This window comes from Dromaius novaehollandiae, chromosome 2, assembly GCF_036370855.1.
Source record: "Dromaius novaehollandiae isolate bDroNov1 chromosome 2, bDroNov1.hap1, whole genome shotgun sequence".
NCBI classification, from domain to species: domain Eukaryota; kingdom Metazoa; phylum Chordata; class Aves; order Casuariiformes; family Dromaiidae; genus Dromaius; species Dromaius novaehollandiae.
The window spans coordinates 20313535-20326593 of NC_088099.1; the positions used below are offsets into that span (position 1 = coordinate 20313535).

Below are 13059 nucleotides of genomic sequence, written 5' to 3' on the forward strand. Positions count from 1 at the left end.
CTCCTGCAACCACAGTGAATTTGGGCAGGATTTGCTCCTTCAGAGGCAAAGAAATTTAAAACAACTCATTGCTTTGCTGGATGTTAGTGAATGGTCTAATTTATTGTGAATGATATAAAGCATTCAGAGGTCTGGCCTTTACTGAGTGATCCAGAAACCAAGTTCTGTGCCAGACATCATAAAGAGAATCCCATAAAAAAAAAGGTTACAAGACTTGCATTAAGAAATTACAAAGGTACAGTAGTAATAATATCTTAATGTCTACCCATGGAAATATTTTACACTTAGTCAAAAAAAAAAAAAAAACTATCAGTAAATCTGGACCTACAAATAACCAAGAAAGGAACAATGACATTTGTCAGGTAGACACATAAGAAACATTTCTCATATGTAAGAGATACACATTTTAAATTAAAACAGAAGTAATGTTTGCTGCATAATTTGAAAACCCTTAGATAGTCATATTGTGTTTGTGGTAAGAAGCTCAGAAATTAATAAATTGTCATAGGCTGTTAGACTACTAAAGCAGTACAACTATTATCAAATAATTGCATGCTGCTCCTCTGTTAACATTAAAATAAACACTGAAAGGAAGAATCTCCAACATCTAGGCTTTATCTGCCTCTTAATTTTTGCCCTTTTCCATCACTGAGCTCCATCCACTAGGGCAGCAGGAGTGCAGACATGAGGCAGTGTGCAACCCCTGGCTTTTCAACAGCTTCATCATTTACCTACTTTGAGATAGTTAATGATGCTTATTAAAACGTTGACAACTGATGTTTCCACCATTAATATCATTAGTGAAAACTGCAGCAGTGAGAAACTGAATAACAACACAGATAAAGCCTGGGAGACTGCAGATGGGTGGACAGTGAGCCTTGTAGCTCAGTGCTGAAGCACTCGTTGGTCTATTTTTCTCACTGTTGTCACCAAAATGAGAAAAGAAAGAGCATTGTGTTTTTTCTGACCCCATGAGTCTTGAAATTTGTTCATCCCAATGCAGAGTTTCAACAGAAGGCATGTACATGGCCATCTGTAACTTAGTGGCTGACATCCTAGGAAGTAGGAGATGAGGGTTTAAACCTACCTAGTTGAGGTATTTCCCATTTCCAAACCAAGTGAACTGAACACAGTTGTCGCACAGAAAAAGCAGATATTACCACCATTAATTATGCTTTCCTCTGGTCTTGCTAGGAAAGGAAAGAACGAGCTGCGTACTTCTTTGCAAGGATAGTGGAGGACACTGGAGGAGACAACCTTGGAAGCCAAGTGGACTGAAGCACAGGCCAAAAGACCAAACAGAAACATCAACATATCTGCATGCTTACACCCTCAACCCCGATATATTCTTAGCAGGACTAACTCACCAATTTTGCATCATCACTTGGCATGCTAACACTTGCTTAAATTGTCTAAGCTGGACTGCTGGAGGTGCAAACTAGCACCTGAGAAGTCGTATTACTCTAAATCACCGCTCACATGACACCTACTGCCTAAGAACTGCTAGACCATTTGAAGGAAACAACATACAATTTACACTTAAAGCACTCCTGCAAGTGCTTCCAACTAAGCCACTTCTCTTTGACCTAAAATGACCTGAACAATTCATAATCAGGTACCATGTTTCAAATGAGCCAAGGTAAGCTAACAGCTAACTGTTGGCTTTCCTGGCTGCACAACATAAAGTGACAAAGTTTTGGGACTACTTCCTGGTCTTGGCCTCACATAATACCTTACAAATGCTACACTTTGGACTTCTCACACACTAGAATACTTGGCATTACCTCAAATGCCTAAGCTTCATGAAGACACATTATTAAACATAACTCCACACTCAGCATTTCCAAATTCTGCACCTCCTCCCACAAGAAGGGGGAATTGTAGCAAGCCTTCTGAGGCACTTAGCTTCTCTGTATACAAAAGAAACAGCCCAGTCCTTACCTGAAACACCTAAGTCAGGGACTTGTCCATCTTCTTCTAAAGTTAAATTGCAAAACCCCCAGTTAGGTGAAGGCAAGATCTAACACAGAAGCACAGACCGGCCATGCACGTTGGAAAGAACCCATGAACTTTTACACCATGAGGACAGTCAAGCTGTGGCACAGGTTGCCCTGGGAGGCTGTGCAGTCTTTGTCCTTGGAGGTTTTCAAGACCCGGCTGGATGACACCCTGAACAACCTGGTCTGACCTCGTAGCTGTCTCTGCTTTGAGCAGAAGGTTGGACTAGAGACCTCCTAAGGTCCCTTCGAGCCCTACAACTTCCTACATGCCACATGTAGTGCAATTGGACCTTAATGCTATTTTAGCCTCTGGAAAATACTATTATGGAGTTATTAAACACAGATTAATAAGAGCTGATTCCATGAATAAAACTTTGTATTTTCCCGTTTTTCCCAAAGTTCCAATCTGGCCTAAAATATTCTTTATTACTGGGAGGAATAAAGCAAATAACTTTGAAAGCAAGTATCAGCTGGATACTGCTATTCATTGGTACGATTCCTACTAAATGAAAACTGGATAGGATGAAGCAAAATGCTTGAAAAACAATTTATGTATATAAAATATGCCTTGTCTTCATCCAGCTTTTGCCTAACCCCAAATAAAATAATGAACTGTTCCTACTGGAAACCAACCAGATAACAGACCACAACTTTTTTCTTTTCTCTTTAAGAGCAGAAAAATCATTTTTGTTTGCAAAAATCATAAAACTATGGGTGAGATTGCATGATTTTGCGATAAACATTAACTGCATTCATTTAAAGTCTCATATTAGGGAAACAATGTTGCCTTTATATGGATATCTATTATACCCTAGCTGAATTTCAATAATCAATTGTAATTCAGCAGCATATCATCTATTTATATCCGCTGCTCTCAGCCAACTGCAGATTGCTGCATGCTCTTGAAAAGTTTGGCCAGGATTTCAGCATAGTTGTCAAATGCAAGCTGGCAAGGTCTTAGCCAATTAAATCTTTACAATGACTATATCGCCACATACAAGACTGCTAGAAACAGGACTGGACAAAGTAAAAATCTTACATTCATGCCTATTATACATGACTCCTTCACGCTCTCTCCAATTCTGCTCCACTGATACTGCAGTAGCATACTGTGACTATCCTAGCAGTCTTTACACTGAATAAGATGTTTAATAAGCATTAGCTCCATACTCCAATTAGTGTTAAAAGAGGATTATCCATATTAAAATATGATTTATAAGAACCAGTGTTACAAAGGAAAGCATTTCCTCACCAGATGCATAATAAATGTTTAGCTGAAGTGCTAATTACATACTCCATGACTAAGTAACAAATACATATAATCCATCCTTAAGGATTCCAAGACGAATATGGTTAATTCTACAAAACTTTTTCCAACAAGCATTTCCAAGTAGCATCCATACATAGTCATAGCAATAATGGATAGAAAGTCTTTCCTAATCACAGATTTCAGACTCTGCCAGACAGAATGCAGTGTTTCCAAGGTAGGACTCACCATTATTAAAGCAATATTCATTCAGTCTTAACTATCTTGACAGCGCATGTTCTGTTTTACATGGTCCCAAGAGAATCCTGTAGTTTTTCCCATGTAGTTCCCTGTAGTTTTTTGGAATCCCCCTATCCAATAGCCACATAATGCTGAATTACGATATGCTTGTAGAAGGTTCTATATCTGCAGAGTACCTTTTTTTTTTTATTTTGTGCAAAACTTCAGGAGAAAGTTTGAAAATTAGTAAATGCTATGTCAATGATTAAAATAACACTGCTACATTTCACTTTCAAGAACATTCCTAGGCCAAGATGTGATACACAATCCATTAGTTTCTGGAACAGTTAGTAAGTACGTAATTATAAGTAGTCTTGCATATTATACTGTACATCATACCTGAATTATGCAGCAAGACTTCTGATTTATGCAACATAGTTTCAAGGATTCTAAGGAAAGTAAGGAATCACGTAGCAATGTTAGTCATGCAGGAACTCATTTCACAACCTTCAAGGTTTTGGAAATTCTAAGAACACATCACAAATTGAGAATAAGTAAATAAATACATATTTTGTTTGTTCCGCAGCAGATCACATCATCTCCTGAGACTTGCGCTAGAGAGGCCTATCTGAACTGCGTATCCAGACACAGACACAAGCTGGGATCACGCTGACGTCACACCTGGAGAGGAAAGAAAAGGAGAAGGTGTCCAGGACTCCCAAACTGGACATAACGTTCGATTCTTCCAGGGTTGAGGGGTCCAATAACCAGTGGCACAAACTCACAGTGTAGGAGAAGAACGCTTTGCTCACTTGTGGCATGTGAAGAAGAGAGTGGCTCGGCAAGCTGCTGAGCTCCACGCCTGCTCGCTTCAGCCCCGCCGGTTACTGCCGCTGAGCGCAGAGCCAGGATGCCGGGCACCTCCAGCCCTGCAGCCTCCACCCGCAAAAGGTCTCTCTCTAGATACCTCCTGCCCTGCCCTTATAAAGGAAATAAGCATGAGCATAAGCATGAGAAACACCAAAACCCACGCTAAGGGTAAAGGTCACCAGAAAACAGGATGAAAAATGCTAAGCATCAGATAGATGAGCTAGGAAGGAAAGTGCCAACTTTCGTTAGCTTGTGCAACACAGATGTACACGGCAACCTAGCAACACACAAAAACAGTCTGATCGGTTGTGGGGTCTGAAGTTGCATTCTTCATTAAGTACTCACCCACAGCCACAAAGCTTGCATGAACTTCCCTAAAACTCACCTCAGAGAAATCCAGAGGCTTGTTAGCGATACCACTAGCAGTCCTCACTCCAAGCCCACGCCTGCTGTTCTTGTGCCTTTTTTGACACTGGGTTATTTCACTTAGCACAATCAAATCCCATATTTCAATAATACTGACACTGTAAAACACAACCTCAACATCCACATTATGTCACGTGGATGTTAAGTAAGAATTAGTAAGCGCACGTCATTACTCCCAATTTTCTCCATACAACAAGATCTTGTGCATTCGCAGTGGCCAAAAACCCCACTCTGAACTGCAGGGCAGCTGTACTGGCACGCCTCGCCAGAGGAAAGGCACTGCGTAGACATATTCTTCACAAAACTTTAGGAAGGCATTATTTTTAGCCGATTGCCTACAAACAATCCCCAACTTCCAGAGTCAAGAGACACCACTTGAGAGCCAGGATTTTATCGTAAAAGTGAAGAAAAAAAATCTCCCACTGGCGTCAGCCTGGACACCATCTCACATCTCACCTCTCAAAGAAGGCGTAGAGAAGTTACAGCTGCCCCTGCATCTTGTTAGGGCTACAAACTGATTTTAGTCTATACTGTATTAAAAAAAACAAAAAAACAAAAAAAACAAGAACAACAAAAAAAGCTGTGCTTTAGAAATGGGACAGTTTGGTGCCTAATGTAAAAGATACAGGACTCTAAAGAAGAAAGGCAGAGACATACAGGAAAGAAATACATGGTACCAAACACGAAAGCTACACTGTATGGAAGGGAAAAAAAAACAAATCACCAAACCTATGGCCTAAAAGATTTTGCAGGTTTACTGACCTTTAAACTCCACAACAAACCCTGTCAAGCGATTCAGAGAAATTCCAGGGGCTCCAAGAAGCATTTTCTGAGGTTTTCAGCGGGGAGCCAGAGGAGGGTTTGCTCCCCCCACCCAAAATGGGGTAAAAGAGAGAACAGCAGATCATGTTAATACCCCTTCAAAAAACCCTAGTATTACTCAGGTGGAATAAAAGTTTCCAAGATGCTGCAAATAAGAAGCTTCTTTAAGAACCTTCTTCTCCTTCCTACCTCTGTGTTCACCTACATTTAGTGTAGACAAAGAGAGAATTATATATTTGTTCTAATTCTCACAGTGATTTTTTCCCTAACATATTTTTGGGGGCAGAAGGGCTTGAACTCTTATCATTATGGAATATTTTTGTCAGTACCACTGCACCATCCCAATTCATTCTGTCACTATTTTTTCTGCTGGTATTGCCCAGAATATTAGCACAAATAAGGTTATTATCCAAAGTATTTTCTTCAAATCTTCATATGCATGTTTGGAGTTATTTCATTTCGTGGCAGCTTAGATAACTATTGTTCTATTATTTAATAAATTCTGAGGCAAAGCATTTAAGAATATAATCAATTCCAACTTACATTAGGTAGAAGAAGCACTATTACTTGACTGAGTCAAAAAAAAGGGGCGGGGGGGAAACACAATAGGAACAGTTTTATATATATAAACTACATATACAAGTTCCCAGTCATCTTTAACAAAACCAAATCTATAAACCCAAATCTATGGAGACTTACAGACAAACTTAACATTAAACATCTCTGCAAGCCTTCACTGGATGAAGGCCTATGACATCACCTTTTTCAGTAAGAAGGATTAAGATATCTGGTGTGACATGAGAATATTCCTTTGCACCACAGTACAACACACTCAAGGAAAAGCAATTTATTTTCTGCATAATTACAAAATCACTGACACCTGCTGGAAAATGATGTTTTGGAGGAGACCCAGAGGCCCAGATGATTGCAATGGATTGGAAAGGTTTTCACCACCAGGTCAGTGATTCAAATTCCCACAAGGCTATTTAGGATAGAAAGCAGTTACCACCCAATGGCTCTTTGAAAGCTCAAGTTGACAATTTTGGTACCATTTCCAGGAAGCAAATATGCAGAGATACCATGACAAACAGCAGTCACAGGGACTATAGCAGAAAAGCCCAGGACTGAGTTAGTGCAGAAAATGAATTAATCAGTTATCAGAACTGGATTAAGATAAACAAATGGTTCGTAACACATATCCTCTCTATCTCTCATCCTCTCATCCTCTCTATCCTCTTATATCCCCCACAACAGCAATGCCAAATACAGGGACAGCATAAGAAATAGTAAGTAAAAATAACCTTTCATCCATCAGATTGTTAACTTACTACAGTTTGATACAAGTGATGAGCCAAATAAATAGAACTTTTTTCCCCTTTTATTCTGCCTGCTCACATTAGTTCCATTCCACTTTCTTTTCCAGTTATTTCCTCAATTTCCTCCCTTTTAGCGTGCTCCGTGCCCTCTGCATCTTGCTTCATTGTGTTGTCCTTCCTCAGTTCCCCACCCATAGTCTATTTTCACCTTATTGCTTTCTTCAGTGCTTGTAATTTAACTTCTGTAAGTCCTCTGCAAACATTAACTGATTAATCAAGAAAACAATTAAAGATAATTTACTTTTAGAAGTTTTTGTACATAAAAAAAACTGTCAGTACTTAGACTCTTCAGAATATGACTAAATTTTTCCAGATGCCTGCAAAATCCCAAGTAAAATAGAGATGCAACAGAATATCAAGAAAAAAAAGGAAAAGAAAAAGAAAATTCAACCATGGCCAAGAGTTAGAACAAGAACTAGAACTAGATATCCTTGTTACCAACTGAAGGACAGAAGAGACTTAAAATCATTAATGGTTGTCTTTTTCTTACAGCAAGAGGTCGTGGCAAATGTCAAACACAAGACAGCAGGTCTATTAAGGGCAACCTTGCAAAATCCAAATTATTATCAACAGCAGCCTAAACACCTCCCTCGCCCCAGCACAACCACTGCTCAGACAGCAGCTGTTACGTAAGACACCAACCTTCAGCACTGCCAAGCTCTAACCTGCAATGAAGAGAAAAGAACTTACTCTCTGAAGACACCATTCCACCACACCTCAGCATTTCCCGGCTTCCTTAGAAATGTGTAAGAAAAAGGCAAGCCAACTTTTTCACCTCTTCTAATTGCCTAAACCCAAAGCTAAACCTATATACATATGACATAACAGCACAGTAACTCATCACAAAACAATAAACAGGAGATTATTATTTCAAATAGAGAAAGTAGGTAGACAAAGGTAGCTATTCAGAATCTATATCTATTTTCAAAGAAAAAATGGTGAATACAAAGGCAAGGCTTTTTTAAAAAAATGACATCTGCTGGAAAAATAGCTAAACAGAGTAGTTTTCTTCAATGACAGTTTTATTGTGGTATGTTGAATGCTACAGAAAATATAGCCAGCCTAAACTATAGTAAATTGTCAAAACACTTTTAAAATACTTCATCTGCCGTACAGAAAAAGCAGTGTGTAGTTCCAAGCACAGTATCCACTAAAGATAACCAGTACTAAACCTTCTCCTCTAATTTTGCAATGATCTGTGGATGAATTTTGTCTAAAATCCACAAGCCTGAACTATGACAGTATGTAAAAACTTCAGGCCTAGGTGCGTCAGTCAGAGCTCCAGGTACACGTCATACAGGGTCAGAGCCAGCATCGGGCTGATCCAGAGAGACTCATGCACTATTAGCACTGTATTCTGTACAGTGTACATACAACAGGACCAACTGTGTGCATAAAACTTCCTACATGCATAACTGCCAGTGTTATCAAAGCCTACATTAAGAATCAGAGATTAGATTGTATTTTCTTGGTAAACATAGAGTTAAAAAAAAGTTTCACTTTGGCAAAGGTCTTCTAGCTCTATCACTATATAAAAATATAATTCTTAGGGAGCCAGATGATCGTTCATAGACTTCCACACACAGCATACTCGCTGTAGTTTGCTTCACACAGTTCGCAAGGTCAGAAGAAAAAAAGGGGGGCAAATACAATTCTGATTTTGGTCTCTAACTTACAAAAAGGCAGCTTATTAAAAAGGCTCTAAGTTCATAAACAGCATATTGATGTTTGATATTGTGCAACATTTTGTCTAGCAGTCTGCTTTTCCACGGTAAGAACAAGCCATTGCCCACGTAGCCTGTATAACCTGAAACATGCAAATAACCGCTCCACGATTTCCGCGGGCAGTATGCAATGCTCTCCCACAGAGCTCCAAACCAGTATTTTGAAGGTATCAGGGCAGAGGAAGAACATGAAATGAAGATGAGCTAAAAATGACTGATTTTAAACAGCAGCACAGAAATAAAGCATGAACATGAAATTTAAATATTCTGAAAAACTTACATCACCGTGCTCACCAATACCGCATTCAGCAGCTGAACTTTGCTGAACACAGACAAGCCAAATTCTTCTACCCTTGAAGTTAACAACAGCTTTGCTGTTGTTGGCCCTTTGCGGAGAGCAGAGCACCTCTCAGGGCACGCAGATGGGCAGAGGCTCGCACAGAGTACCCCACCGAGCGTTTTCCGCCCTCAAGCACTGCAGGCAAAGCAGCCAAGTCTTGGGGATGCTGCCCTTTAGGAGCCGGGAGAAAGCCTTGCTTTCTATCCTTAGGGCTCTAAATAAAAAGCTTCCAATTCAATTTGTGCATTCCTAAGTGATTTTTTTTTTTTTAAGAACACAATAGTTCTGTTGTAGAAAGCTTCTGACTACAGTCCATACCTGAAATGTAATTCTGCACAAATATTTGGGGGGGGGGGGAATCACTTTAGTGGTACTCCATGCAAGTAACGTACAAGTTTGGCATATTTATAAGTTTACTGTCAAGCAGGCAGCCGTACCAGGTACCGAAAGAGGCAGCCATACCTAAGGATGCGCTGTTACGGGACTGCGCTGAAGCGCCCCGGTAAACCGCGCGGCTAATCGCGCTCCCGGGGGGCTGCCGGAGCCGCCCCCGCGCAGGGCACCGCGGCACCGGCCCGCCGCTCCCTCGGGCCGCCTCCGCCGCCCTGCCCTCCGCCTCCCCAACTCTGCCGGCCGGCCCGGGAGGCGGCGGCGGCGCCGTCGGGGGGCAGCGGAGGGCTCAGCCCCCGCCAGCGCCCTCCCTCCCTCCCGGCCCGCTCCGACCAACCTGCTCCCGGCCCCGGCGGTACCGCGGCCCCGACGGCCCCGGCGCGGCGGACGGAGCCCGACGGCGCGGCCCGGGCTCGCCCGGCCCCAAGGTCACCCGCCCCCTCGGGGTGCGCGAGCTCCGGCAGAGCAAACTTTCGGCGCCACTCACTTTCGGGGCCGCGGCGCTGCCTCCTGGCGGAGCGGGGCGGCTGCCGGCGGCGGGGGGCGTCGGGCTCGGCCGCCGCAGAGAGCCCGGGGGGGGGGGGCGGTGCGGGGCGCTGCGCTGCGCTGCGCTCCGCCGGCCGCGGCCAGGCTGCGGCGCGCAGGGAGGGCGCCCGGCTTGCCACCGCCTCCTCCTCCTCCTCCTCCTCCTCGGCGGCGCCCGCTCTCCCTGCCCTCCTCTCCCCGACGACTTTCACTTCACCTGCAGGCAGGCCGGGCTGCGGCGGGGCCGGGGGGGCCGGGGGCGGCGGCTCCGCAGCTCTCCCCGGGACTGCAGCACTGCGTCAGCGCCCTCCCCACCCCGGCGGGGGGAGCCGCCGGCCGCGGGGGGCGGGCGGACGGGGCGGGCCGCGCCGGAGCGGAGCGGAGCGGAGCGCTGCGGAGGCTCGTCCCGCCGGGGACGGGGCGGCCCTGCGGGGGGGTGCGCCGGGGCCGGGGGGGGGACAGGGTGGGAAGTAACGGCCCCTCCAGTGTCGGGTGCCCGGGGGTCCCGAGCCCCTCCGCGGGGTGCGGAGGCAGCGCGGCGCCGCTGCGCGCTCGGCGGCGGGGCCGCCCCCCGGGACCCTTCCCCGAGGCTGCCGCTTGCCTGCGGCTGCTGGGTAGGGATTGCCCCCGTGCTGTCAATCACCTCCTCGGTAAGGGACTATAAATATTTATTAGGCATCCTAATAGCTGCATCAAGCTAAGCAGAGTACTTTATTGCTGTCACTTCTGTGACTCAGACCTCCCAGAGCAGCTACGCGCGGGCTCGGTTGGAAGATGCGCTGCCCCGCGGGCTGTGCACGGTGCAGGTGTCTCCGCCGGCTGCGGGTGACGGGTTTCACCAGCGGGCATCAGCGCGCGCCCCAGCAGCAGCCACGCTGCCCTGTCCTTGCTAAGGGCAGCTTGGTGTTTGCTGGCTTGGAGGGTTTCTAAGAGAATATATCCCTCAACGTGGAGGTGCCTGTTTTCTCTGGGACCATCACATCAACATCATTAAACCTGTCTGGACAATCTGGCTTTTATGCACTAATTCAGTTCTGAAAAAATAAGTGAGAATCTGAATGCACGAGGAGCCCTGGAATCAGAAGCTATTCCTGGATGCAGTTGTACGGTGTAATCCCTCTGGAAAAGGAGGATAAGAATGATAGAAACTTTATACAACTCCATCTGTGTTTAAAATAAAACAGGGTCTCAGGCTGGAAAAAATGTGTATGAATGGAATGTAGTAAGTTCATCCCATTCCCTTCTTCCCCCTGCAAAAATGACTCTTGATACTGGGTGGCGCAGGATCACACTGAGAGGGATTCCCCAAGTTTGCCACAACTTCCACCTTTGTAAATTTTGCTTATCTGAGAAATTTTAGAGGTAACGGTGAGAAAGGTCGAGACAGGCAGCACCTAAAACCCCTGATTTACAGAGACACAAGCTTGCCTCGGTTTATTTTGGGGTAGGAGTTAGGTTTAATTTACAGGTGGTGTTCTCAAACAGACACAGCTAGAAATGTGATTTTGGTTTCTGCTTTTTTACCCCCGGTGTTCCCAACCACTGATACTTCTGGAAACTGGACACCCTGGGCTAGACTTCTCTGTCTTGAAGCACACAGCTTTGTCTGCATAATGTGCTGGAAAAAAAGCAGCATCTATGAAGCTGAAAAATCACACTTAAACACGAGTTAGAGCTGCAAAAGAACATCGTTGATCTGTATTCTTCCAAACTTCGTACTTGCTAATATAAATAAATAACAAACTGGCAGTTTGCCCATGTCTCTGAGGTTTAACAGGAGATGCTTTAGAGGGAGAGCCCATTACCAGGACTTTGGTTTTGCTAAATATGATACACTGCTTTTATGACTATGGTAAGAGGTATTGTTACTATCTGTATTATAGCAACGCACAGAGGCTGAACTGAGACTTGGCTGGGCTTTCCACTGGCCATATGCATACAGGGAGAATGCCCATCTTGGAGATTTACAGTCCAGACTAAACAGGGAAGACAGGCAAGAGATGGCTGGGGAAACAGGAGCACAGAAAGGTGAAATAATTTGCCCCAGACCATGCAGAAGGTCTGTAACTGCTCTGGAAGCAGAACCGGTGTCTCTGATTCAGCAACCTGTTCAACAGGTTCAGCCTTGCCAAGCACTGCCTGAGATGAGGAACTTGGCACAGGCCTGAAAATCTAATGTACAAACTGTGTTTTTACTAAGTTGTTTATGGTGTGTTAATGTATTGAGCTTTTGTTCTTCTCAGCAGTGCTAAGCACTAGCAGCAAGAGGTGTTCAGTAAAATTCTGAGATAGTGCCCTAAGGCAAATTTTAGTCAAGTTATTTCAATGGAGTTTTGCCATTTCTTGACAAATTTGCCCCTTCCTTGCTAAATTGCAAAATTAATGACTTCAGATTGGGTTTCCCAAGCATTAGTGAAAATTATTGCCCCTCCACTGAAGATACTTCTGAAAGGAACAATTTTTGAATGGCATTTGACTTTACATGGCCAATACCTTCAGAAATAAAAATATGTATCTTTCTGTAGTATATGCCTTCATGCAAAATACAATACCTGCAATAATGGTAAATGGTAGCTTAGTTTGATCATACTGTTAACTGCATTTTTCCAGCTTTGAATTTTTCACTTAAAGTAAGGACTTATTACCGTTACTTGTAATGCCTCTAGGGCCTTAGGTTTCTACAGCAGAGCATGCTTTTATACGGCTAACAAGATGATGATTACTCTGAACAGAGGTAACTTTATAAGACACTTGTGTAATGAATGCAAGCATAATATTAACAGTTGCATTACAGTAAACCTCAAAAAAGCACCTTCTTATTTAAAAATGCTTAGGATGGTTTCATTTGAAAACAGATGATCTATTTCAGCTTTTTGAAAGGAAGCCAAGGTCTTGGCTTTTTGAAAGTCCAAGACCAAATCTGTAGCATTTCTTTCCAGAAAGGAAATAAGGAAGCTGTGAGCAAGTGAAAAGAAGATCCTGTCCTGTCTGTACTATGCACTGCTGCAGAGGTCTCCCTCGTGAAGAGCTGCTGCTTCAGAGATGCTCAGCACTCACCGAGGTCCTGAGTGATCTCTGCTTGCACTGGCACCAGCGGAGC

The 13059-nt window shown here is 43.8% G+C and overlaps 1 long non-coding RNA gene across 3 annotated transcripts; it reads right to left on the reverse strand.

Moving 5' to 3' along the window:
- Window positions 1-72: 72 nt before the first annotated feature.
- On the reverse strand, window positions 73-7224 carry LOC112986489 (uncharacterized). Of its 3 annotated transcripts, none has more exons than XR_003260034.2 (4): window positions 5545-7224; window positions 4742-4880; window positions 4272-4466; window positions 73-4167 (listed from the first exon to the last, which is right to left on the reverse strand). It is a non-coding gene; the product is annotated as an uncharacterized LOC112986489 (long non-coding RNA). The 3 variants fall into 3 exon arrangements; XR_010387574.1 differs by having other exon boundaries at window positions 4742-4894; XR_003260033.2 differs by having other exon boundaries at window positions 4742-7224.
- Between the last annotated feature and the right edge of the window lie 5835 nt (window positions 7225-13059).